General features: G+C 44.2%; 1 protein-coding gene across 1 annotated transcript in view; it reads right to left on the bottom strand.

Annotated features, from left to right (window-relative positions):
• The window catches only part of dnc (phosphodiesterase dunce), a 626,001-nt gene that overhangs the window by 580,619 nt on the left and 18,260 nt on the right, over nt 1–27,122 (bottom strand). The window lies entirely within an intron of this gene.

The following is a 27,122-nucleotide window of genomic DNA, read 5'->3' as shown; positions in this document are numbered from 1 at the left end:
TTTATGATACAAGCTAGCGCGTGACCTGTACGCTCCGGGGGGCTACCTGCATCGTGTTGAAGCGGGAGGTAAAGTAACCACAGTCTCTTTTAGCACCATCTATTGATGAATTAATCAGTAATCATTCCTTACATAGAACCGGTGGGAAGGTTGCGACCCCCTCCCTCTTCAAGGCGATTATAAAAAAGGCTTGCTTTTTGCTTTATCACCTCGACTTGCATGCCACACACTCGTGGCACACTCGCGGATGTTTCGCTAGCTTGATATACACCTAGTTTGGCATTGCGTGACGTGAATATATGACGAACATAAATGACGAGTGGTGATATGGAAATCATGATATGTCATTTGAAAAATCAACTGCGTGCCACGGTCATGGTGCGCTTGCGGCTCGTTCGTTGACGTCACATACACTAAACTTGGTATTGCGTTACGTGGTTGTATGATAAAAATAATGACAGATCGTAAAATGAACATCATGAAATCCATGTCAAGTACAACATGATTTACATGCCACGCTCATAGTGCGCTCACGGCCGTTTCACTAGTTTTATACGCAATATGTTCGGTATTGCATGACGTGACTGTATGATGAACATAAATAAAAGATCCTAACATAGAAATAATGACGTGCATGTAATGTTCAGCATGATTTGCTCCTTGCTGGCTGCTTCGCAATATGTCGATTTTTACAATGCGTGGGGTCTGCCAGATTTTATTACTGTTATTATTTTTTACTGTGACCGCTTACCTTACGAGAGATTCCACCTCGGTGGATCAGGGGCTCGAGTGCTGGGCTGATGACTCGAAGGTCACGGGTTTGATCCCGGCCACGGCGGTGGCATTTCGAAAGAGGCAATATGGTCGATGTCCATGTATACTCTCCGATGTCATCATCATCGTGATCAGCCTAACTTCACCCACTGCCGGGCAAAGGCCTATCCTGTGCCCTCTGCTGCCACGCTGTACCTGCAAACGTCTTCATCTCTTCTGCCCAGCTATGTCACTGCCCATTAAAGAACACCAAATGGTCGGAATGTGTCCAGCCCTCCATTGCACCGCCTCTCATAATCATGTGCTGGTTTTGGGACATAAAAACACCAGATAATATTATTGCATAAGAAGATGAGTATGAAAACAAAACGCGTTTAACCAAAAGGTGTCCTATATTTGAAACCACGTTCATAGAAAAACGAACTAAGAAAGTAAGCGCGAAAAAAAAAGAAAAAAAAAGAAAGCGCTAAACGCGAAGCATGCATCGGCCTCACGAGAGCGATAAACTGCGCAGTCTCACGTTACTTCTTTTTGTTTGTTCTCGCGCAGATCTGCTTCACTAAAACCGCAGATGGTGCGAATATGCGCGTTGGGGATTATTCAAAGCCGCTTTGACCTTTAAAAGGAAAGAGAGAGAGAGAGTTGGGAGGTGTTGGGTCCTGAAGACCGCAAAGCTGCGAATCGCAATAAAAAATGACGTCACGAGTGGTTTCGCCAAGAGAGCTGTTGAAATCCTGAACGCGCGCGAACTGAAATTGGAAGGAAAAAGAAAAACCTACAGTCTACAGCTGCTCACAGATTCCGGAAGAGAAATTAATAAAAAAAAGAAAGAAAAAAGAAGAACGAGCTATTTCGTCAAGAACGACGCGCGCTGCGTAAGCGTCAGCAGGAAACTCGAACCCATGGCGGAAGTAAATCGCACTGTTAGAGCGAGAGCAAAATACAAATGTTGAACTTTCCTTTTTTGTTTTTAAGAGATTTTATTAAGAGGACTATCTTATCGCGGGCTCCATCAATAAAGCCCAGTCACTTTATGTGTTTGCTTCGTTTAAAGAAAGCAAAGGAGGGTTTAATGATTGAGCGACCATTTTGCAGCACCGTGACCGCATAGGCGACAATACATGTGTGTGATAACTGTCGCAGATAGCGAATAAACCGACCCTTAGACTATTAGTAGCCTAAGAATAAACCAACCCTTAGCTTATTAGTATTACATATTAAAACATATCAAAAGAGTTGACAATTCGGCGGGTTGGTGTTTTGACACAAAAGTCATTGCGAACCACGATTCTCATTTGCAAAAGAGAAAACACGTAAATGTAGACAAAAAAACAAGAAAACTGGCTCGCCAAACGTTATAAGCATTTTTTTATTAGGAAACCAGGCGAGGAATGCGTATGCAACCCTTCCATCGCACCGTACAGTGCTGAAATTCAATTTCTTTTGCACCTTGTTTGATATTTGCCTACATTGCTTGTGACGGTGCGCCTGCGCAGCTTATTGATGTATAAAGGTGCGGATCTGCCTTCAATAAAATGATGTGTTAGTGTGCGGCTGTGCTGGTCTATTCTTTCCTGGGTGCCTTGTTTAGTTTCTATAACATAACAAGGGAGTGGGAAAAAGAAGCGAAGGTGTGAAGGAATCGTGAAGCGAACGCGATTCCTTTCCCGACATAAAGCCTGCTCAAGGCAAGTTTGCGAACGAGTCTCAAGTTTTGTGTACTTTACTGGTGATGATTTCATGCATTAAATAAAAAAGAAAAAAAACAGCAGCGGCGTGGCTTAGCGGTGGAATACTGGGCTGGCGCACAATGGACCCGGGTTTGAATCTCACTATGTAAGCACATGTCCTTGGTGTTTTGTATTACATTTTTTTTTCTCATTTCGTGCGATAGTGGCTGCGGACACGGGCGCCGGGCGCTGGGCGAGACCCGTGTTGTGATCTCATAACAGTTTTCGCTGTAAAAAAAAAAAAAAACGAGAGAGAGAGAGAGAGAGAGAGAGAGAGAGAGAGAGACTAGAAAAGATTACGACGGCGATATACAAGAAAGGAAAGAAATGAAATATACGTAGAAAGATAGAACAAAATAAACACAAACTAACCACATAGAAACAATACAGGGAAGAAAGAAGTAAGATGAAGAAAAACTGACAAACATGGAGGTTTCCCAAGCTTTGTAGTTTCTTCAGGCTTAACGCGACTCGTGTTTAGCTGCCTTAACTTATTACGTGCAATGTCTCACGCGCAAATATACGCGAAGCATCGCGTGATTAACGAGCCCAGCTTCACTTTATCCTGGTTAGATATAGACCACTATCATGATATGGTTAGTCGTGAGGCGGCATCTATACGTACTTTGCTACGAGGCGAGCAGCTGAAAACACAGGCTTTATCGCAGAATGAAGCTATGCACTTCAGGACCACTGCTTACCCGCGGTGGGTCGTTGGTTATAGTGCTAGACTGCTGACGCGAAGGTCGCGGGTTCAAATCCCGGCCGCATTTAGATGGAGGCCGAAATGCTTGAAGCCTGTGATTTAGGTGCATGTTGAAAAAACACCGAATGGTAACACTTTCTGGAGCGCTCTACGATGTCCCTCGTAGTCGTATCTTAGTTTCTGCACAAAAAACCTCACCAATTATTGTTAGGATCACTGCTCGACGTGGTCGACAACTGACTCCAAAGCTCGAGACAATATAAACTTCCGGGAGTTGTTCCTTGATATGTGGGATTTAACGTCCTAAAACCAACATATGAATATGACAGACGCCTAGTGGAGGGCTCCGGAAATTTCGACCACCTGGGGTTCCTTCACGTGCACCCAAATCTGAGCACACGGGCCTACAGCATTTTAGCCTCAATCGAAAATGCCGCCGCCGTAGCCGGGATTCGATCCCACGACCTGCGGGTCAGCAGCCGAGTACCTTAGCCACTAGACCAACGCGGCGGCGCCAGTGGTTGTTCGTTACAAACAATGTAACACCTTGGCAAGAACAATGTTTATTTTTAATAACCATGTTTTTACGACCTCTAGATAGTGAGATAACGACGCCTGACTAGCACAACTATATGAATTATACACAGCCCCGAAAAAGACGAAAAAACAAAAAAACCGACAAAGACGAACGCTGACTTCCGACTGGTTTTCATTTCTAAAGAAAAGATAGGAAAAACTATTAACACTTGATATTTAACTATCTTGGTTTTTCATCGCAATGCCACTTCAAGAAAGATCACTGAAGCCGCAGCAACCACAGAAAATTACTCAGTTAACGAACAAGAAGTCAAGGCTAATGGGCTTTATAGGGTCACATTCCGCAGTTTCTTAACAGTCGATATCCAAGACTCCTACCATCTTACTGGCCCTGCAGTATTACTGTGCACTCAAAAACAGAATATTGGAGTAAAATACCAAACAATGATAGGAAATTTAACCAGAAAAGGTGTTCAGTTGGCTGTCCTGTAATAACAAATACAGAACATGCAGCTAAGAGTTTAGGAAACTGTATGCAGCTTCAGTATTTACTAGTGAAAAATATGACTCTGTGATCAATCTTCCGTCGTGAGAATGATGGATGGTAGACAGACTTGCCCAATTTTTCTGCTTGCGGCTTCAAGCGCACTTGTGGATTCGTTTATTGCATTGCTTTAACGTTTTTATTGAATAAAGTTATGGATCGTTTTGAACTTCGAGAATCGACTTAAGGTGGTAGCCTATGAAATGTCAAGGCGGTCAAGTGGAACTGCTCAACGTTTGCTGAGGAAGAGGAGGAGGAGGACTGAAAGAGGAAGGACGGGCAGGTTAGCCAGTTCTCAGACCGGCTGGCTGAACTTGGTCTTGCAACAAAGCGGATGAACGCCAAGCAGAGCCAAACGGAGTCAAACGGAGTTGGAAGAGCGAAGTTTAGGCAAATCAGTGTACTACCCATAATTCTGATGCTGGCTGAAGCGCCATGCATGCAGCTCCCGCAGACAGCAGCGACAGAGTTCCCCCAATTGTGTTTTTTTTAGAAGATCCGAGTAAAATGTGATATAAAGGATCGAAAGAGATGAGATTAAAATTTTTGACATTCTACACGAGAACAATACGATGTGACCATGAGGCATGCTGCAGTGCTCGGCTTCTGAACCAAAAGTTATCGGTTCGATTTCGATGAAGGCGACAAGCTAGATGTCCGTGTACTTAAATTTAGGCGCACTTTGAAGAACCCGAAGGTGATAGAAAGAGGAGAAGTCTCTGAAGGCGACCCAAAGTCACGTGATTAACACATCATAATCACTACAAGCCTGCCCGCTTCAAGACGAAGGTCTCTCCCATGTTCCGCTAATCAACCCAGTCCGGTGTTTGCTGCTACCAAGTTACTTCTTAATCTTTTTCCCCACCTGATTCTCTCCACCCCCAGCCCCTCCTCACACGTTTGGCGTCTATTGGTTGGAATCCAGTCTGACTCACTCCTAAATATTGCGCGCGCGCGCACACACACACACACACACACACACACACACACACACACACACACACACACACACACACACACACACACACACACACACACACACACACACACACACACACACACACGAATTCCCTGTCCTTTATGTCATGCTGCAACTTCGTTTAAAAAACAAACCCCGATGACCTCCGGATAAACCGTTGGCCTGAAATTTCTCGCTTTCTGCGAACGGGTGACGGTCTAGCTGCTTCGACCAAAAACGCACGGTCTACGGAATGCACAAGCCGGCATGAATTCATCGCCGCGCACACGGAAGCACTCGGTGACTATGCGATGCATAGAAGAAGGACGAAAAGTACGAGCTAGAACGTGAGAACGTGGCGCGCGCTGCGCAACCCGCTTTGGATTCCCCACGGCGTGACCTGTTAACAGAAAGAAGCCAGCCTGTCAACCGAATGGTCACCACTGCTTCTTTCTCGCGGACATCCTGGCTTGTCGCTGACGTCGCTGCCGACGTGATCTGCAAGCATTCCTGCGCACAGCGTGCGTGTGCGGGAAATATTCCCGACTCACGTACAACACGTGCCGCAGCGACCCTGCCCCTTTAACCGATGGCCGCGGCAAAACACCGGCGTACGGAGCGAGGAGGGAAGTGCGAGTCGTAAACGTGTCTCCGGAGTCGTGTGTAGGTGCGGGGCGACACGCACCCGATGCGAAAACATCGAAGCATCGACTGGGTGTCGCGCGCGGTTGCCCGTTCGTGCCGACACCTGCAACACGACATGTCTGGGGCTACGTGGAGTCGATGGGACAGACTTGCTGCCCATCACACTGGCGAAAATTTGTAAATCTTATTTTAATGGTTTACGCTGTTTAACACCTCGTGACCACGCTGTGTAGTAAAGTGATACGTTGTATTAGAGGGCTCCGGAAATTTTTACCACTTGGGGTTCTTTTACGCGAACTGGCATCACACTTTATGCGGGACTGCAGCCTTTCGCCTGAATGTAAACAAATCCGACAGATGTCTGTTTGGTTGGGTATAGGCAAACAAAACTGCAAACGATTTAAATTCAGACCAAAAATAGGCGAAAATGTGTAAACCCGACGTTTCGGAACCGACTTGGTTCCTTCCTCAGAGGACTGTGGCTACGTTGCAGCGGCGTCTTCAAGGCACTCGCGAGGCAGTTAATGACCCCCACCCCCCTCCTTCTCCTCCCGTTTTGCCGCGGAGCGTAGTCCGTGTACATACAACGGGGGAAAGGTTGCGAGAGAACGGTTGATGTTTTGGGCCGTTTGTGACTCAAGTAATAGCCTCCTCCTCCAGTTAGTCCCGTTTTCAAGCATGGTCGTTGCGTCGAAGTTTATCTGGTCGTCAAACGTCTCAGAATGCTCGGCTACGGCGCTGCGGTCTTTGTTGAGCTTCCGTACGTAGTTGGCGTGTTGTTTGAGTCGTTCCGGTAGGTTTTTTGTCTCGCCGATATGCGAAGAAGGGCACTCGGCGCACGTGGTTTTGTAAAAGACACCAGGGGTCCATTGTTGGCCGGTCTTTCGGGCGGGGCAGGAGGCGGCCCAGGGTGCATGAAGTCACGTGGGCGATTTTTCGAAGACCCGGGCCAACATCTTGCAGGTTCCTTGGATGTATGGGACCAGTATGCGTTTTGGAGATCTGCCAAATAACGCTGATTGGGGTTTCCGTATCCCCTGTTGCTCTGCGCTGCGGGTGACTGCTCGTATGAAGTTTTTTGGGTATCCGTTTTCTCTGAGGTCCGCAATTACGTGGACCTCTTTTCTCTTGCGCTCTGTGTCATTGGAGCATATATTCTTGGCTCTCTGGAGCAACGTGGTCGCAATCGAGGCCTTGTGGCAAGCGGGATAGGACGAATCATATTGAAGGACTTTAAGCTGTTGCGCTTTGACACCTGGACGTCGAGAAAGGGCAGGCTGCCGCTGCTTTCACACTCGGCCGTTCATTGTATGGCTGGGTGCACGGATTCTGCTTTTACGCCATGAAGAAGTCTGAAATTGAAAACTCCAGACAGCACCTGAATTCCCATTTGGGACTATTTGGGTCATTTTGATTTTCTAACCACTCATTAACTCCACGCTGAGGTAGTCACGGCGCGAGTCGGGGCCTCGCCATGCAGCGTCCCGGACAGTAGGGACGCCGACTGTGTAGCAGGGCGATGCTTTGGTCCCCAAACTTTTCTACAAAAAATGTTTTCCTCGCTTTTCCTCTCGAGTGCATTACGGCTTTCAGGGCTTTCTTGTTTTCTTTACTCTTTTTACTGTTCGTTGCACAGGTATGCAGCGAGTAGTGCCTATGAAATCATGTTCGCATTTATGTTTCACGTCTGTTTCTTACTGAACTGCTTGTTATTGTTTATTAATGAAATGATTCTTTTGGGGTAACTGTAATAAATAACAAGAACAACAAAAAAAGACGCCCTGCATTGGTCATGACTCACAAACACAGTTGCAAATTCCACCTATTATAAACAAATTTAGGTTCATATTTCACCGAGTCACTTGCAGAACTTCTCAGTCCCATGTCACAATTTTGGGCTTATCTGTGTTTTATATAAAATACAGTTATTTAACTGATAATAAGGATCATACAGATAGCGTGTTTGTCGATGATTTTAAGTGGTGTAGTGTATAAGTCAAACAACGTATACTGGGATAATCAACAAGTACATCAAGTACAGGCAAAGCGTACTTTCAAACAAACACAGTATATCCCAGAGACAATTTTAGACAAGTAAAACAGTACTTTAGCTCCTGATTGTGCTTATTTTCGCTGTAAAAAATCATCCGATTTTTTAACTCTTTGTTTTAGTGACACTATTTATCATATATTGATAAAAGTTTCAAGAATGCGAACTTCATTACATCACCATTGCTGTGTGCTATTTTATGACGATTATTTGCTCGTTAGCTCGGTAATATCCGGCAACTCTGCTCATAAATACTGCCGGCCAATCGACCCCAGAGGTCAGAAATGTCTGCACAAATGAACCCGTAAATGTTCTTTTTTTTTACGCAGCATTTTATTCCCATTTAAGCAGCGCCAGTCATAGTAATCGATAGTCATAAAGTTACGGCGTACAACGCTATCAGGTTGGTCCATCTACTCAAAAGCTTCAGCCAGCTTAATACTGCGGCCGAAATGTGAGATGCACCATTTCTACTCAAAGCGCCGGCTATGGACACTCGCGAGAGATCATTTACTTCGAAACGTTAACGAAATGATAGGCTAAATAGATTGAGCTCATGATCACTAGAAATAAATGACGAGCGAAATATCCTGCAGAGCAAACAATTTTCGGAGAGAAGCGATCATTTTTATGTAATTTTAGAGTCGTTGGTCAGAATTAGAGCACATTAAATTCGTAACGAACGGGATAACTTGCGGGCGAAAATAGTACCGGTCTTACACAGGAACTTTTGATCGGAATCAGTGTCGACGTGTACTAGGCTTAATCTTGACCAGGTGCTGCTACACGGTTATAATTATTCGCGATCATGCCCGATCGAGATCGAGATGATCGCTATTTCTAGATTGCGATCAGGCCCTGTGATCGCGGTTGAGCTGACAAGTGCGCGATACTAGATCCGGATAAGGCTACACCGATCAACTAAGCTGGTATCACAATCCGATCTGGATCGGCCCTGATCGGGATCGAAAATGCCTGTGTGGCACCGGTAACACAGAAACATAAGCTATAGCGTGGTTTTCACTTTATATCCAGCTCTCACATTGCTTTTACCTACGTGATTAGAGGCGCACAACTTAAACTTGCGAATGTCTCGAGGGGGGGGGGGGGGGGGGCGAGTTGCGATGGCGAATGTCTTCGTCTTGTTGGCACGTACGTGCGTTTGTATTGAAAGACAGCTCAAAGTATTGGGCGAGCAAAAAGGAGAATCACACGCATTTTAACGAACGAGTCAGAACGGCAGGAGTTGGCCATTTAACATAACTTTGCTGTGAGCAGCGCACCCCGGACAGAGGACTATACCATGCGCTGCACACGGCAATGTTGTGGCTAAAGAACGAGACCACGACGAAAGCAACGACGAAGAAACGGCCACAGTGACTCCAATCACGCACACATATAGTGTCGAATGTTGAGCTCACAAATAGTACTTTCCGGGGGACTACTTGCTTTTCTTTTTTTATTTATTAATCAATACCCTAAAGGCCTTTGACAAGCCTACATTCAGGGAGGGGGGCGGGGTGTACAATGAACTGGGAAGCAGGTTACAGTGAAATAGATATACATTCGTCAACAGCAGCGTAAATGATGCAGACAGTAAACAACCATTGAGCATACTAAAGATACAACAAGGCTTAGACATATGGGCTTGAACAACAGTTATAAAGCGAAATTTGGTGAACTATTTAGCATGTATACAAATGCACCGTGAATTACTGTATACTACACATAGTGTGGTCGATTATTCGAGATAACATGGCGAGAGACATTACAGAGTGACACATGGGCTGGCAAAGTTAGCGAATTCGCCTGAAATGCCTCTTAGCGACTTCCACTTTGGGAAGACACATTACGTATTTTACCGTCGTCACCAGCATTTACTCTTGTTTCAAGTTCAGCGTAGTAAAGCGGATGCTGATGTCTGGTCAAACTGTTCTCCTTAATCCTCTTCATCTTGTTCTTTCTCTTTCTTTGATCTATTGGACACATTAACAAATTCCATTGAAAGAGCATGAAATGCTTTAAACTTTAATAGGGTGAAGGTCTTAATTATTTATTTATTTATTTATTTATTTATTTATTTATTTATTTATTTATTTATTTATTTATTTATTTATTTATTTGATTATTTATTTTCAATTGGTTTGCAAGGTTCCAAAATTATGCTGGCTATGACAGAAGCCATAGTGGAGAGTTCACAGTAATAACTTTCCGTAGGTATCCTCGTGCACACCTAAATTTACGCACATGGTCATCTTTTTTTGAAATTCGCCCAGATTAAAAGAAAAATCGAGGAGAACCAAAGGAAAGGTATTGAGATTAACCATGATTAAAATTCGCTGTCTTACACCGGCGGAGAAGAGAAAAAACACAGCATATTAAGGCGGATTCGCCCACGTGGTTTCCAAGCCTGAAGGAGTTGGGCATTTATTTTTGTTTTTTTTTTTGCTCATGTGTTTGTTTCTTTCTTTTTATTTTTTCTGTTTCCTTTTTGGTGCTTTTTTCTATTTTCCTTTTTTTTGTTTCTCTTTCTATTTTATTTCTGTTTCGCGCTCACTTCCTTTTTTTTAAATATCTTTATAGGTTGGTTGCTTGTGTTGCGCCAAGCGCACTAGTTGTTCTTTTTTGTGATGTACATAAATGATCATAATCAGTGAGTTCGAAGAGCACGACGAAGAAGAATTCTTGGCACTGTAAACTTTTTCAGCGTATTTCGGTTCCATATTTTGTTTTTGTGCAGCGGAAAAGACTTCTCCAAATCCAACAACTGAACGAAACATTTGGAAAGCTGCATGCCGTTCCTTTGTCGGTTTGTTTCATTCGTTATCGCGTTGGAAACTCGTGTTCAATAGTGCCGCATTTTGTTATCAACCTGAACAGTGTGCTGCGAAACAGGAAACAAGTAATGGTGATAATTGTTGGAGTTTAGCGTCCCGAAACCACGTTATAATTTTGAGACGCCGTAGTGGAGGGTTCCGGAAATTTCGACCACCTGCAGTTCTATAACATGCACCTAAATCTAAGTACACGGGCGTCAAATATTTCCGCCTCCATCAATATTGCGGTCACTGCGGCCGGGATTCGATGCCGCGACGCGCGTCTCAGAAGCGAAGTTATGATGTATGTGCGCGCACACGCACGCACGCACAAAGGAATATCGAACATAAGGCATACGCTTGCTCATTCCGGTGATTTGATTTATATGGCAAAAAATAACACCAGAACAGGGCGCGGATGATAGTCTTGGCATGAGCTGATTGGGTATCATCAATAAACTTTGTTATTAAATGAAATCAATGAAAGATGAGAGAGGCGGTGCTGTAAATAACTCAAAGCTTTTAAACAAGTGCTCACGGGAGGCGACCAGTAATCGAGATGAAAGCCGAAAGAGAATTCAAATGAACGCCGCTTCCGAATAGCATCCCTTTGTTGCAGCATAACAGTGGATGGCACGATGTGGAATCAGCATGAAGAGACCGATTGAAAGAGCCGCTAAATCACATACATTCATGATTGCCGAGACAGAGTGAAAGCGATAAAAATAGCGAACGTTGCGTGCATGAATACCAAGGTTTTGGCTCGGAATATATTTAGCGCCCCATAAAAGACTCGAGCATTCCCACCTTCGGAAAGACAGCTAGAAACAGAACGGCCAGTATTATGTGGACAATCAATCATTAAACAGAACTCCTCGCCAAGGACTGACATAGAAGAAAAAATAATAGGTTCTGTTCTAAACATCTAACATGCCCAACAAAATGTATGTGTTCTCAGCATCAAGTCTATGTTCTTTCTTTCCAATTACCAAGTGAATTCACGAATCACCCATCTTAGTGCTCCTTACAAAGCGAGCCTTCTTTGCTTCTCTTCGCTTTTCTCTTTTTTCTATCTGTTTTTCCCAGATTGTCTTCCTTTTGTTTTTCCCTTTCTTCCTATTTCTCGCTTGCTTTCTTTTTTTTTAGTTTTTGTGCGCGGGTTTTCCCGCGTTATGCAATGTGACGACAGCATGTATATACGATAGAATGAGAATAGTTATAGCATGACTACAATACGAATAGTGAAAATATTCAGAATAGAAGTGCGAATGAGAGTAGTTCGCATGAAAAGACCGAATGAAGATTCGGCGAGAGCACTGTTATGTTATTTTCATGATTCCCGCGACAGATTGAAATCGGCGAAATATTGAAGGTTATATGTGTGAATACAAATGCTCTGTCTCAGAATCTATTTATCGGCCCACAAAAGACGAACATTTCCTGTTTCGCGAAAGCAGAGTGAAAATGGCCATTATTCGGCGCAAAATCTACCTTCAAACCAAATGTTTTCCTGGGACTCACTTCAATAAAAAGGCAGTTTTTTTCGAAACTTCCAACCTTCAGAACAGACTGTACGTACTCAGAATGAAGTCTATTTTTCTTGTTTTCTATGACTGAGTGAGCTCCCGAAAAAAAAAAAAAACACTCGTCTTAGTATTCGTAATGCTTTTTCAGTAATGTAACTGTTGTTGTATATTAGTGTCCGCTTGTATTTTTTTTTAAATCTTTACCAATGTGCGCTCCAGCATTGTTTCTGATGTATGATTTCATAGAAGGTAGACTCACAGTTTAGAGACTTTGAGCGATCGTTCTCTATCGATTTATCATATGCACTGTATCACTTGTGCTTCTGATAAAATCAATTCAAATCAAATCAAAACAAATACGGTTGCCCAGATTTTGTGCGCTACACGACGTCTGGCCACGACAGCACTTCGCGAGGTACTATGTGGAAAAGGCGCCGAAACGAGTACGACTTGAGGCAACTGCAGAGTTCACGCTCTTTGCTGAATGCCTATCATTTTAAAAACTGACAAATCAGGGCTACTATAGTACGCATCGATAAATTCAGGGATCCGGAGCGTTCAATACGACTGACCTTTTTTCAATTTCAGCATTGTCTAGTTCTAAGAAGATCGAGCAGACGCCGTGAACTGGCGACGAAGAGTTGTGGAAAAATATAAAGGTCCTGGAAGCTGTTTTAGTAAAAATCGTACGAGTTTAAATTGTTGTCAAAAGGAGTACGAGCAGATTCACTCTCTTAGCAATTGTATACCTGCTGCTATCTATCGCAAGACAATAATAATAATAATAATAATAATAATAATAATAATAATAATAATAATAATAATAATAATAATAATAATAATAATAACTAAGAGGACGCTTGAACGCTTCGCCTTCTATAGTGTAGAACGCGAAAGCGCACAATCGGGCCTCGTGCACATTGATTGATATGTGTGCATTAACGTCCCAAAACCACCATATGATTATGAGAGACGCCGTAGTGGAGGGCTCCGGAAATTTCGACCACATGAGGTGGCCTCGTGCACATGACCTTTTCAATTGCTAGCCTAGCTTTGGTTCTCGATGCATGCCACAGCCGTGTCGTACCGAAACGAACGACTGTGCGTGAAACATTGACCGTGTCAAACTATCCTAGAATGCCCATTGCAAGCACAGCTCTTAAATGCCCATCACGCCACAATCACCGCTTTTGCGAATCACCGAAGAGCCCACTATGAGCCAGGGCAACACGCGAAACTACGCAGCCGTGCACTTTGCTGATGCTTTTGCAGCTGACGATGATTAAATATACCTGAGCGTTGTGCAATGGGTGGGCCTCTAAAACCAACTCACAGCTGCATTCACATATTTTGACGCCTGAAGCGATTATACACTTCAGCCAAGCAATATATTGAGGAGACTCCTTCCATCATGTGACATACGTATAGTGTACTTTTCCATGGCAGGTTCAACAAATATCGTGAATTTGTAGTATGTAAATGCAGGGAATGTTGTCTCTTCATTATATATTCTGAACCAGAGACAGGTAATGAAGACAAAAAATCACAGCATATCCGCCGAGTCAATGATGATTGGTGGCGTTCGTCAGTCCGTCCGTGCTTTCGTCCACCCATTCGTTGTTGCTTCAACCGTCCACGCGTCCGTCCACGCGTCCGTCCATCCTTGTGACCGTCGGTGCATCCGTCCCTCCGTGCGCCCCTCCATGCGTCCATTCGTGCGTCCGTTCTTTCGTCTGTCCATTCATCCGTCCGTGCGTTTGTTCGTGCGGCCATCTCTCTTTATGTCTGTTGTCCACCTGTCCGTCCGTGCGTCCGCCCTTCTGTCTGTCTGCACGTCCATCAGTCCGTCCGTTCCTCCGTCTATCTAGTGAACACTCGAAGTACAGCCATCTCAGATCTTTTCATGGTGTATTCATCATATACCAGTGCCGCCATCCAGTGGACATTCTAAGGACCGCTCTTCCCGGTATGTGCCACCGGTGGCTACATACACCATCGCTGGATGGACAGACCCATACCCTAAGGAGCTTCGCCCCTAAAAATATCGTGGCTGTTGTAAAAGACCTGCTGGCCACGCAGACGAGGCCTGGATTTGCAGATTGCCTGGAAACCGAGTTTTTTCTTATTATTTCATTAGCCCATTTCTCAATTTTCTGGTCAGGAACAAGAATATCTTTTGCTCACAACCAGCGCATTTTTCATAATTCCTACAAAACAAGCTATTCAGCGCTTTAGTGTTATATGGGCATTTATATAATGCACATAACAATAGTCGCATGACACGCACAGATACACACAGTGAATGCTCCTGACATGGTCATGTTGTGCGCTGGAAACCATATTCAAGCAACTAGATGAACGGTTGCAAACTTTCCTGTGGAATCATCACACGCGAAATGCAGAACATTTTGTCCGGAATACAATCCTGTGAGCTGTATTTTTTTTTGCTTGCAATATAAGTACCCAAAATGGTGCTAAAATATATATTTAAAAAGCTGTGATGTAGCTCTAAACGACACACGTACACATGAAGGCACATACGGACGCCACGCAGCGCTACTAGCAACAACATGTTTATTCTAAAACCACACTACTTATAAATCAATATTTGCAAGCAGACAGTTTTAATCCGAGGGGTCACTCCGATAGCCTTCGGAAACCCAGAGCGAATTCAGCGTCATGGATTTCTGTTAAACTCCTAGAACTGCTTATTCTCAGTGCAAATTAATGGGAAAAGCTTCATGTATTTTTCAAATATACGTTGTTATTTGGTTGCAGCACATTGTCCCTTGGGACTCTAGGGGGACTTCTTGGGGAAACAGAGGGTAGGGCGAGGTTGAGGCCAAATACCAAAGAAAAAAAAACTCGCAACACCAATATATAATTATTTGCTGCTTCCAAACAAAGAATACCATCACTAATGGTAATATTTTCTCAACCGCGACATCACTCATACGGGGCCTATTAATATCCTGTGACGCGTGGTGCGCTAATGCACAAGTGTGACGTGGTGCATATTTGCGACGGAGTTCAAAGAATTTCCTTTCGCCTATTCTGCTCGGTGGTTCACGTCATCTGATTTTCTTGTGAACGAAATTAAGTTCGCGTGTCACAATACGCATGTCACGGATGAGAAAATGCTGCCGCCGACAAGTGCGGCGACTATAGATCAACCAAGCGCCTGACCCCGTTCACAAAAGAACAGGTCTTCAACGCGGCGCAGTTTTCGAAGCGCACCCTTTACAACTAAGAGGCCATATAAAGTTTTCCGATGATACACTGGAGAGAACTCTGACGCTAATGTCTGCGGGAGCCACTACGCATGGTGCTTCAGACAGCCCGACAATGATGGGCAGTGGGGCATGGAGCTACTTTGTCTCGAGACGAAGTTGAACAATTACTCAGCGGTTTCACTTCACCATCGTCAACTTTTTTAGACTCGCCGATTTGAATCAGCTCACGAATCTCACAACGATTAATTCTCTTATTCATAACAAACGCCGAAACCGAACAAGAGAGATACTCTTTGTTTGAAAAACAGATTTTCGCCCACGTCTACATATCGCTGCCATGCTGCTCTGTATAGGGGTAGGAAAGGAGACTGAAGTATTGCAAAAAAAAAAACCTGAAAGAATAAAATATGAAAAAAAGTAGTGACCAAGTGAGCCTGCGATAAACCTATTTACATTTCGGGTATCAGGTGAATCAAGGCTTTCCTATGTGAGATATTTTATCATTAGAGCCTTCCGACAAGGCCAATTTCCGACAAGTACGTAATTGATTAATGACAGTACTACCCGACGCTGTATTGAAGGTCCGAGCACAAGGCTAGATATGTTGCGCAAGGTTAATTGTTCGTGGCAGATCAGGTCCATTGCTCGTTCAAACAATTGACTCTGGTCGCGGTACGCAGGGCATTCGAGTAGTATCTGCGCCACTGTCTCTATGCTGCCACATTGATCATAACAAAGACTTGTGTTACGCCCTATGCGGTACACATGCATAACTAAGTCTAACAATAGAAGCAGCCAGTGCGTTCCAAGCCGCGAAGACGAAGAGGCCGATCCGTCTGCTACCCATCATTCCCATGGCGGTTGCCCGATCGAAGCGCTTATAGTTCCATCAAGTTAATATTGCAGGAACACACCGCCCACAAAAGCACCGACTCTCCACGCGGTGCAGTTTCCGAAGTGTATCCTTTGGGCACAGCCCGGTGATAACATTTCGCGAAAGCAACGGCGAGCCTACATCCGTGTCACATGCCTTCCGAGTTCGTTTTTTTTTTTTTTTTTTTTTTTTTTTGTCGGGGATCTTTCCGTTCTCGGCTTTCGGAGGACTTGGAACGGTCGTGCATTGAAGCATTTTGAAGCTCCACGGAAGCAATAGGCGACAACGTGAGAAACATAGAGCCCCGTGAGACAGAATATTGAGCGCGATATTTCACAGCATATACGACACGTCAAGCCGAGTAGCATGAGCCCTAACATTCGACGGAAATAGATTGAATGTTTGTTCTTTTGTACGTTCGCTCAATTGTTTGTTTGCATGTCCGGCCATTCCTTACCTTCTAATAATAAAATACCAACAATAACGCCTGGAAATTTACAAACCAAAACGACAATATCATTATGAAAGACGCCGTAGTAGAACCATCTGGTGCTCTTCCAGGCGCACAGACATCGCAACACGCACGGGCCTATACCATTTCGCCGCCATGTAAATGTGACCGCCACGGCTGGCAGTTCCTGTGCTCATGTAAACACAAATAAACACAAGCACATTATGCCCAAAATGCATTCTTTGGGCACACATGTAGAGTAGAGACAGATGACGGTTTTCATGTCACTTGGCTCCGGTTAAGGCTCACTTCTATATATTACGGTGCAAGTTTATTTCTCATTATTACTGCGTCTAACGAAACAACACAAAGAAACGAGCTCATAAATTTCCACTTGCTTCCTTCGTTCATAACAAGGGTCTCGTTCTTGCAGGCTTGACGCATTCAGGTCGCATGCGAGGAATTCTCGGACATCCGCCACCTCGTAGTAAAATCACGTGTAGTGACGCCAACAGGCACAAAAACAGTGGTCCACACTCGCCGTCATGGGCATACTAGTGGAGCTGACATTTCCAGGTTTACTTGCACATATACACGCCATAATGTACAGGGACGGAGCACTGGCGGGATAAACTCAGCTACTCCATTTGTGTAAGTTCTTCAACAAAAAAAGAACAGAAATGGTTACTTAAACGCATTGGCATAGGCACATACGGCCTGTGCCTCCATCTGCCCGAAATTTTTTTCGCCATGACATATATAGAGCAAAATGGCCATTTTCCTGCCCTCCAGATCAAAAAGGCGCCCCTCGCCCTCACCGAAAATATGTCTGCCCATGCCCCTGCCTAGACGTTATTCCACAGACTACGAGCGGAAGTAGCATATACAAACAGCTTCCGGATCTAAACGCACCAATCCAGCTAAACAGAATATGAATGCTGCTGTGGTCACGAATATGAGAATGTTTGACACGTTTTTTTTGAAGCGCATGAAGTGCGCGAACGAAGGCGAAAAATCAAGTAAGTATAATCAGAAAGTTTCCACAGGAGCACCCTCACATCAGAAGAAGTTACTCCGACCATGGCCTGAAATGCATCTTCAGAAAAACGCGAACATCTGCAATATATATATATATATATATATATATATATATATATATATATATATATATATATATATATATATATATATATATATATATATATATATATATATATATATATATGCAGAGATTCTCGCTTATATGCCATCATACGCAATTGTCACGATTTGAACGGAAGCATGGCCTCGCGGTGGGAAACAATAGTGTTCTCTTCGCCCCAGAAAATTGATGGCGTCGTTGCTGTCTATTACGAGCCGTGAGTCACACGTACGCAATGCGGAAGAAAAAAAAAACGGCGATATGTCGTCGCAAGCTCCGGCATTTACAAGGACAGCCGTAAAACACGCAAACACCAACTGCTCCATTACCGGAACTATGGGAGGCTATACACACTCTGACACAGAAACTTCCGTGAATTTCACAAACTAAATTCAGGCTGAAGCTTAACACTTGACTCTCGCGCGTACTTTCATTAGAAACACTAACATAAAGCTCAGCGTAGCTTGATGAATGTGCACTTATTGTTAAGAATTTGACACATATGGTCTGCGTTATTGTTCATAATAAAAATAACCACGACATGGTTATGGGGCACACCAAAATGAAACGTTTCGAAAACTTCGGCCAAGTGGGTTCCTTTTGGCGTCGAGTCGTGACAACAACAAGTAAAAAAATAAGTGTTCCACACTCACCATTATTTTTATTCGCGAAGCTGACTAACACTCCCAGATTTAGGTGCACATACATGTACAATAACGCGCACGGGTCGATGACTGCCGCTGTAGTTTAGTTAGTAGAGCTTCGCGCGCGTTTTTCGAAAGTCGCGGGTACAGCACATGCAACCGGCAAGTATACGTTACTTTCTTAAGTTTGCGCCACAATTACTCGTAATAACACCCCCTATATGTTCCTTGGCGCCCCGCCATGGTGGTCCAGTGGCTAAAGCACTCGGCAGCTGACCCGCATGTCACGGGATCGAATCCCGGCTGCGGCGGCTGCATTTTCGATGGAGGCGAAAACGTTGTATAGGCCCATGTGCTCGGATTTAGGTGTACGTTAAAGAACCCCAGGTAGCCGAAATTTCCGGAGCCCTTCACTACGGCGTCTCTCATGTGCACAGGGTGGTTTTGGGACGTTAAACCCCGCATGTCAATCAAATACGTTCCTTGGCATCGTTGTTTGTTAGTTCTCGATATAATGTTGTGACTAACAACGAAAAAGGAGCTCTTAAATTTCCACCAATTTTCTCTGTTTTCATGTAGTTCATGGAAAACACGACGTCCGGGTAAAGCGCTTTCAACCTGACGCCGACGCCGCACCATTCATAAAGCGTCCACGTGCGTTAATTTTCACAGCACGCGCACCTGCACTTCACAAAGACGAACAGGTGTGCCGACCGAAAAGATACTATAATGGCCGTTATTATTTCAATTCGTTGACATTTATTGATTGGTTTTATACCACGAGTGGAAACTGTATTCCACGCTATAGCGTATCTACTTTTCTTTTCCATAGCGAACTCCATTTCCAAAATAAGTAAATGTGACTCAATCTGCGGGGCGCCGAGTTGATTACGCGTCGCTAATGAGACCATGCAGTCAAATTTTCGGAGCACATTTAAGAAGAATTGTAGCACATTTGGCAAGTACTCTCAAATAATTACTCGTAGATTTCCACTATACCTCAAGAGGAAGGTATATAACAGCTGTATCTTGCCGCTACTTCCCTACGGAGCAGAAACATGGGAGAATTACAAAGAAGGTCCATTTTAAATTGACGACGACGCAGCGAGCGACGGAAAGGAAAATGATAGGTGCAATCTTAAGAGACAAGAAGAGAGCAGAGTGGATCAGCAAACAAGCCGGTGTGAATGATATCATATATAGTTGAAATCAAGAAGAGGAAATGAACATGGGCCGGGCATGTAGCGCGTAGACAGGATAACAGCTGGTCATTAAAGGTAACAAAGGTAACTAACTGGATTCCCAGAAAATGCAAGCGGGTTAGGGGGAGACAAAATGTTAGGTGGGCAGATGAAATTAACAGCTTTGCGGGTAAAAAGTCGCAGCAGTAAGCACAGGACCAAGTTGACTGGCGGAACATGGGAGAGGCCTTTGTCTTGCAGTGGACGTAGTCAGGCTGATGATGATGAACATAACTATGAAGTAGATGGATACGTCGATGGTAAACGCTCATTGTTCACCTTATAATTGCCCTAGAATGGGCCACATAAGAATAGAATGGTGTAGAATTTCGTATATGCTCGCACTATGCGTGTGATTCAAGGCGCGGCAACGTGATTTTCTAACCGTTTCTTCGTGTGTCTCCATGCATCCTTCTATCTTCCCTTCCAAAGCGCAGGTGTCGTGTCCCTTTCTGTACACAATAGATTGCTCTACCTTTCTATATTTTTCTTATGTTTTCAGAAGTTTCCAGACGTAAAAGCGCCCAGGGTTCCTCGTGCACTCCCATAAGACGACGTAAAACGTTTTGTTGGGCTAGTTGTTCAAGAGTTCTGAAGGGGGAAAAATAGGTTTTATCTGCATGTTACACTGCAAATGTCGTCGAAAAACAATCGTCTTGCGTCTGGAAAGAGTGAAAAAAACGTTTATTTGATGTTCTGCGCAAGAGAATCGATGAATGGTATTCTGGAGGCGCTGCGTTAGAGTGCCTCGAGCATGCAGCGAAGGCGAACGAGCGCATCAAGTCACGTCACACATGAGGCATGAGCGCTATCTGGCAGTTAGTTATCTAGTAAAACGAAGCGCGCGGTGTGCGCGCCCGTCTCTGAGGTGATAAGGTGTACAAGGCGACGGGTAGGTGCCACCGCCATGTCGTCTTAGACAAGCGTTGGAAACACTTGCCTTTTTGTGTAAGCGTTGCATGGTCAGCGCAGCGTGATAAACGCTACGGTCTTTAGAATTGCTTATGCATGCATTTTCTATTGAAAGACACATACAAAATATCGACGTGTTGTTATAGTGCCTCAGATATGCTCAACAATTGCTCTTTAATTGACAATCGCACAAGTAAGAACGCTGAATCTTGAGCAATATATATAGGTGGGCGCTGCGGATGGGGTAGGCCGTTTGGGTATCAGCTAGTACCGTTTAGTGTACCGTTAAAGGCGGACAAACAGACAAATGTACAGATAGACAGACCAAAATTTTCGCGTCGAAGGTTATAGCTCAAAGCAACACACGGACAGACAGTCCCGCGTTCTTTGCGCGCCAAGTGTTGCTCAGCACTACTAAGTTTTTCCTTCGGGCACCATCTCTTTCCCTCTCAGTCGATGTATAACGGAATAACAAAAGCCGTGGCTTCACGTGCCCCATTACCAAGCGTCGTTCTTCGTTTTGTACTTCTGAGGTCGCCCGCAGTTTCGTTTGCCACCCAATGGAGGGCGCTACGACGGCATCGTGTCGCATTAATTTGCATGAAGACGCCCTAGAATGTGTATCGTTACAATAACGTCAAAACATTTTAGGATTCGTCACGTCGTCGCCATCACGATCCTTAATGACCAGCGGTTATCTTGCTTTCGCGCTTCAGGCCTGCCCATGACAATTTTTTCTTCGTGAATTCGACTATAATGTCCTTAACACCCTTTCGGTCCCTGCCCACCCTGCTCTCTTCTTGTGCCTTACGGTTACATTCATCACTTTTCTTTTCATTACTCGCTTAGTCATTCTCAACTTAAGCTCCAGGTTTCTGCTCCGTAGGTATGTATGCGGGTATACGCAGATGTTATATACCTTTATCTTAAGGGTTCGTAGTAAATTACTACTCATGCTTCGAGAATGCTTCTCGAATATGCTCCAACCCATTCTTATTCTTCTAGTTACTTCAATCTCGAGGTTCGGCTCCGCGGTTACTACCTGTCCTAAGCAGCCAGCACAAGATCGAGTTGAGTTGCGGAGGTCTTTGTCCTGTAGTGGGCGTATTCAGGCTGATGATAATGATGATCACGACGTCTGAGATCCCAAAACGTGGACAGGGGGTTGACCACCTTTGTATATAGCTCGGTTCATAAAGCGTCGGACGCGTTGTTCGTCGGTCGCACGGTCGCTCCCTGCCAGCGGCAAAGTGTATTTTCGTCCACTTTTTTTCTTAACATTCACAATACACTTGTTAACTGTATGTTAGTTCTCTTTAACACTGTGTACAAAAAAAAACACTAGCTCCTAAATATAAAGGAAAGCAGATACTTCAATGTCAACTGGAGAGGTCGGAATAGCAAGACTCATATGATGCTATAACACAGAATCGAGCAGAAAATGAAGGTCATAGTTCAGAACATCCACTGAAATCTAGACGACAATATGATAATGCCTGGTGCTTCAGAAGAACACCCGCAGTGCTGTCACGTCGTTGCCGCAGTCTTGCAACCATCGGGAAAAGTTCGTAGGTCATTTCGAAATGCTACCAAATGCACAAGCGCCGAATGCGTTTCTGAGCTGGCTAGTCATAGCGGTGCTTAAGCGAGTAGATAATACATGCTCATATCGAAGTTCATTATTTTTTTAAACATTAAATTGAATAGACGAGCAGCCTTGGTTAGCCCGATGCCATATGTGGCACAGGAGAATACAGAAATAAAATCATCCAGATGCGCTCATACAACATCATTTGTAAGGCATGTGACCACGGGTTTTGTGGTTATTGTGCTAGTTAATTATATTGTGCTATGAATCAGTCGTGTGGAAAGTGAGGCCGAAGCCATAACAGTACATATACATCCATTTAAGTATTCAGTCTTAATGTACCGTCTACAGGTCGTTACTAAACATTTCCATGAATTTATGTATATTTATTGATAGATAAGGAATACATAGGCTAGACAGTGTGTTGCCTTACGCGTGCTTACAGAAGCCAATCGGCACCAAGTAAGAATCCCGTAGAATCTGCATAAGACTTCTATATACGTACCTTAACCTTATAAAAAAGAGAAAAAGGTTCGAAAACTGAAAACAAAAGGATACACATTGAACTGTCGAATGCATTGTGCAAAAGTAAATTATTTCTTTTTTAATTTAGATGTGAAAGAGGACAGGTAGGTTGCATTAGCGCCAACTTTATGGAAATGACGAAACGACAAGTGAAATATTTCAGAAAAGGTAAAAAATATATATACGAAACGATTGCGCCTACGTACAATCGCAATGGCATACATGACTGTCTGACGACCCCAGACTCTCGCATTAGAAACTATTGTAACCAATATGTACGTTTTGTCGGCTACTTGCTTCATATAATTGAACGGGTATACCATACTGCGCAAGCAGGGAGAAAGGGGACAGAAAAAGATCGTGCAACAGATGGAGTTCTTTTTACGAGGGAGTATTTAGTCACTACAAAACTGCGCGAAAAAAAGGACAAGAAACAGAGAAGGCACACACACAAGCGCAGACTAGCAACTGACAGTTTATTGAAAGAAACACTTATATACCTAAAGAAAAACTATGACGTGAAAGATTAGAAGTTGGCAGTGAGATAATCAATCTCTAGTTGGTGCAAAGTCACCGAAGGCCTCGCAACACACGTGTCGCCGTACTTGTGTATATAAAAAGCCTCCGCAATTTCTCTCGCTGTCCTATCCCTGTGCCGTGACAACACCCTTGTTTCGTGAAATAAAGGGGAACACTTGCAATCCCTGCAATGTAGGCACAGATTCGACGAAGGGTGGGCCTTCAGCGATGCCCTGTGATCCATTAGTCGGTTGTTCAAACATCTTCCAGTTTGCCCAATATAGCACCTACCACATGATAAGGGGATAAGATACACCGCACCAATTCCACACTCTACAAACGTTTCCCGGTGTTTGACCACACAAACATACCACTTTTTTTCTTTTCCTTCAGCTTTCCTATCCACCATTGCGCACACTCGGCCCAACTTATTCCTGGACGAAAAAACGACATTAACACCGAATCTATGTCCCACCTTTTTCATGCGGTGGGAGAAGGCATGAAGATAAGGAATGCACGTGTAAGGCAAACGTTTATCTATGCCCGCTCTGTCATTACCTTCCCGTTTTAGTTTCTTCAATAATCTTTCACTGAGAAGACCCAGCCTTCCTTCTGGGAAGTTCGATAACCTAAGCCTAGTAAGCTGGTCATGAAAAGCCTCCGACATCTGATGCGGGCACGATCTGCACAAAGCAGATTCGAGACACGAAGTGGCGACACCATTCTTGACCAGCTTTGAGTTACAAGAATGAAAATCAAGAATGGGCTTAATCGACCTCGGCGAATACCGCCAGCACGTGTGCTCCTGCCCAATCCTAATTTTCAAATCAAGAAACTGAATGCAGCCATCTTTCGGGACCTCAAAGGTAAATTTTAAACCCCGTCCTTTCTCATTAAACATTTTCAGCACATTGACCCTGGACCTGACACAGTTGTCCATTTCAACAAACACCAGATAATCATCAACGTATCTCATTGTCTTAAGCGCTAAACTTTCTAAGCCTCCCTCAAGGTCTCGATCTATCCTCCCCAAGTATACCTCACTCAGTTTAGGGGCAACACGGGAACCTATGCACACACCCGATTTCTGCCTATACACACCACCTTTCCATTCTACCAAAGTCGAGCGAAGATACATCGACAACAGTTCCAAGAAGGACGCAACAGAAACTCCGCACTCATTTTGGAACTGTAGGGCGTCGTTGTGGTCCTCTATGCAGTCTCTCACACTTTTCATCAAGGTTTCATGCTCCAACGAGTAAAAAAGGTCCTCTACATCTATGCTAAACACTGACATAGGACCGGGGGGTACCGTCCTCAGGAACTGAACGACTTCCTCGGAATTCTTCACCCGAAAAGGATCCTGCACCTTTAGAGAAGATAGGTGCTTTTGCAGAAATGCTGATACCAAACATTGCCAAGTTCCGCGTTCTGAAACAACTACCCTAAAGGGATGGCCCTCCTTGTGTGTTTTGACGGTGAAGAAAAGGTTCAGCAAATTGCCTTTCGCACCTCGCACCGCCGCAGCCAACCCTTCAAGCTTCAGTTGTTCCAGTAAGGCGACGGCCTTTTTCTTCACCTCCTTTGGTTTTTCTTCAACCTGCTTGAGGTTCTTGTGAACAGCTTGCATGCCCTTCTCAGAAAAAGTCCTCTCATACATGAGGACGAAACTCCCTTCCTTGTCAGCAACTAATGGCCTGATGCTGCTTGGAGCATGAAACCTTGATGAAAAGTGTGAGAGACTGCATAGAGGACCACAACGACGCCCTACAGTTCCAAAATGAGTGCGGAGTTTCTGTTGCGTCCTTCTTGGAACTGTTGTCGATGTATCTTCGCTCGACTTTGGTAGAATGGAAAGGTGGTGTGTATAGGCAGAAATCGGGTGTGTGCATAGGTTCCCGTGTTGCCCCTAAACTGAGTGAGGTATACTTGGGGAGGATAGATCGAGACCTTGAGGGAGGCTTAGAAAGTTTAGCGCTTAAGACAATGAGATACGTTGATGATTATCTGGTGTTTGTTGAAATGGACAACTGTGTCAGGTCCAGGGTCAATGTGCTGAAAATGTTTAATGAGAAAGGACGGGGTTTAAAATTTACCTTTGAGGTCCCGAAAGATGGCTGCATTCAGTTTCTTGATTTGAAAATTAGGATTGGGCAGGAGCACACGTGCTGGCGGTATTCGCCGAGGTCGATTAAGCCCATTCTTGATTTTCATTCTTGTAACTCAAAGCTGGTCAAGAATGGTGTCGCCACTTCGTGTCTCGAATCTGCTTTGTGCAGATCGTGCCCGCATCAGATGTCGGAGGCTTTTCATGACCAGCTTACTAGGCTTAGGTTATCGAACTTCCCAGAAGGAAGGCTGGGTCTTCTCAGTGAAAGATTATTGAAGAAACTAAAACGGGAAGGTAATGACAGAGCGGGCATAGATAAACGTTTGCCTTACACGTGCATTCCTTATCTTCATGCCTTCTCCCACCGCATGAAAAAGGTGGGACATAGATTCGGTGTTAATGTCGTTTTTTCGTCCAGGAATAAGTTGGGCCGAGTGTGCGCAATGGTGGATAGGAAAGCTGAAGGAAAAGAAAAAAAGTGGTATGTTTGTGTGGTCAAACACCGGGAAACGTTTGTAGAGTGTGGAATTGGTGCGGTGTATCTTATCCCCTTATCATGTGGTAGGTGCTATATTGGGCAAACTGGAAGATGTTTGAACAACCGACTAATGGATCACAGGGCATCGCTGAAGGCCCACCCTTCGTCGAATCTGTGCCTACATTGCAGGGATTGCAAGTGTTCCCCTTTATTTCACGAAACAAGGGTGTTGTCACGGCACAGGGATAGGACAGCGAGAGAAATTGCGGAGGCTTTTTATATACACAAGTACGGCGACACGTGTGTTGCGAGGCCTTCGGTGACTTTGCACCAACTAGAGATTGATTATCTCACTGCCAACTTCTAATCTTTCACGTCATAGTTTTTCTTTAGGTATATAAGTGTTTCTTTCAATAAACTGTCAGTTGCTAGTCTGCGCTTGTGTGTGTGCCTTCTCTGTTTCTTGTCCTTTTTTTTCGCGCAGTTTTGTAGTGATGATTTACCAACTCGCCCAGCGTTCAGTACTCTTAAGGAGTATTTAGGTAGCTCGTGTTAATCAGAGCAGTGGTGTGAGTGAGATAAAAAACATTTTTCTGACTTTTTCTGTTTCCTTCCTTTCTCCGTACTCAGGACGCTACGAGTTCAATGATTTTATAACCAACGGATGCGCAAAGACTGCACACGAAGCGGAATCATCGACAGGGGATCCACACGCCAAGCGGAAGGAATTTACTTGTTTTTTCCTTTTTTTTTCTCGCGCTCACTTTCAACCTTTGTTGAAAGCCCCTGTTGCACCGTGTTAGTTATCGCGCTATCGATTCTAATGCATTATAAACTACCAACATGTCCAAACATGATCCGTTCGGTAAAAAAGCAAGAAAAACTTACAAAGTAATTACATTACATAAGGCACTACGCCAGCGGATTGCTAATATCGAACCCTAATCAACAAAAACATTGTCACGGAAATGCAAAAACATTCGGGCGAATCGCCCGGTATACTTACGAACACCGTGTTTTACAAATAATTTTATACTGTATTAGAAATATAAATATTTTGTTCCATTCGTGTCAACCTTGAAAAACCATGACGTACCACTGTAGCTAAGATACCCTGGAT

This window comes from Rhipicephalus microplus, chromosome 10 (genome assembly GCF_043290135.1).
Source record: "Rhipicephalus microplus isolate Deutch F79 chromosome 10, USDA_Rmic, whole genome shotgun sequence".
NCBI lineage: Eukaryota > Metazoa > Arthropoda > Arachnida > Ixodida > Ixodidae > Rhipicephalus > Rhipicephalus microplus.
The sequence above is the reverse complement of the archived record's forward strand: the minus strand, read 5'-3'. Positions and strand labels throughout refer to the sequence as shown.